Below are 1986 nucleotides of genomic sequence, written 5' to 3'. Positions count from 1 at the left end.
AGAGTCTGATCCTAAGCCCCTGTGGCAGCTGTTGATCTACCATTGTCTCTCTCTTTCTCTCTGGGCTTCACCAGCAGCTGCGCCTCTGTTTCTCTCTGGGCCTCTGTGGGGGCTGGTGATCACCCCTGCCTCTCTGCTCAGGCCCAGCGATAGGCCCATAGACGCTGACTTGCATAGAAACTAACCACTCAGAACTAAATCTGGGTGACCTGTGAGGAGCCAATGGGTGCCTAAGAGGCAGACCTTTTGACACTGACTGGCATAGAAACTGACCAATCAGAACCAAATCTGGGTGAACTGTGATGAGCCAATGGCTACCTAGGAGGTGGAGCTTTTGGCTCACTGGCATAGAAACTGACCAATCAGAACCAAATTGGCCAACATGGGAAGGCAGTTGGGGGTGAGATCAGGCTTGCAGGGGAGGGCAGTTAGGGGTGATCAGGCAGGCAGAGGCAGTTAGGGGTGATCAGGCCAGCAGGGAAGGGCTGTTGGGGTGAGATCAGGCTGGCAGCGGAGGGCAGTTTTGAGCAAGATAAGGCCAGCTGGGGAGGGCTTTTGGGTGTGATTTTAGGCCTGCAGGGGAAAGCAGTTGGGGGCAACCAGGTTGGAAGGGGAGGGCAGTTGGGGGTGAGATCAGGCTGGCAGCGGAGGGCAGTTTTGAGCAAGATAAGGCCAGCTGGGGAGGGCTTTTGGGGGTGATTTCAGGCCTGCAGGGGAAAGCAGTTGGGGGCAACCAGGTTGGAAGGGGAGGGCAGTTGGGGGTGAGGTCAGGCTGGCAGGGCATGGCCATTGTGGGTGAGATCAGGCCGGCTATGGAGGGCAGTTAAGGGTGATAAGGCAGGCAGAGGCAGTTGGGGGAAAACCAAGTCAGCAGGGGAGGGCAGTTGGGGATGAGATCAGGCCTGTAGGGAAGGACAGTTGGGGGCAACCAGGTCAGCAGGGGAGGGTAGTTGGCAGGATCAGGCCAGCAAGGAAGGGCAGTTAGGGGTGATCAGGCAGGCAGAGGCAGTTGGGGGCAACCAGGTCGGCAGGGGAGAACAATTGGGAGCAAGATCATGCTGGCAGGGGAGGGAAGTTAGGGGCAATCAGGCAGCCAGGCAGAGGCAGTTAGGGGCTATCAGGTAGGCAGGCAGGTAAGCGGTTAGGAGGCAGCAGTCCCAGATTGCGAGAGGGATGTCCGATTGCTGGTTTAGGCCAGATACCTGTGGGATCGGGCCTAAACTGGCAGTCGGACATCCCACAAGGGGTCCCCGATTGGAGAGGGTACAGGCTGGGCTGAGGGAATCCCCTGTCCATGCACAAATTTCATGCACCGGGCCTCTAGTAAAGAGATAAAATCATATTTCACATATTAAATATATACAATTATATTTGTCAAAAAAGAGTTATATCCATTTTTCAACCGCATATTGTTATTTTAAATGCAAGATTTTTTTGGTATGTATTATGAAAGTAAATTGATGCTTTCTAGCCAGGTAATAATAGCTGTACAAGCATTACATATTTCAAATATTGTAATAAACATTGTACATTTACCCACAGAAAGGCTGCCCAGGGTAACTATGTATCTATTTATCGATCTGCCTGCCTTCCTGTCTGTCTATTCACGTGCGCATTTGACTGGATTTACATCAATTTAATATTAGCAGTGGTTACTTGAGTCAGTGAGAAATTTTTCAGTCACTTAACAATTTTTAAAAAGGCGTGGACTTGGTATGTGGGTCCGGCTAATAGTGTTTGAATATGTCACTGCACAGGTGAGAATCCCTGTTAGAACCTGGTAGGAATTGCTCTTCTCAGGAAGGGTATGTTTCCTCTCTCAGTGTGGCTTTGCCTCCGGAATTCCTGGTTCACATGCAGGACGGAGCTCTAAAGCTTTTAGAGGCCTCTCTCTTACAGGCTTTCTGCAGGCTCTCAGCTCCTGGAGGACTTCAGTGGGCACTGCCCTTTGCTCCTCCAATTTGTCCTAGTGTGCAATGTCCTTTT

The sequence above is a fragment of the Myotis brandtii genome, unplaced genomic scaffold (genome assembly GCF_000412655.1).
Source record: "Myotis brandtii unplaced genomic scaffold, ASM41265v1 scaffold9478, whole genome shotgun sequence".
NCBI classification, from domain to species: domain Eukaryota; kingdom Metazoa; phylum Chordata; class Mammalia; order Chiroptera; family Vespertilionidae; genus Myotis; species Myotis brandtii.
Note: the sequence above shows the minus strand (reverse complement) of the source record.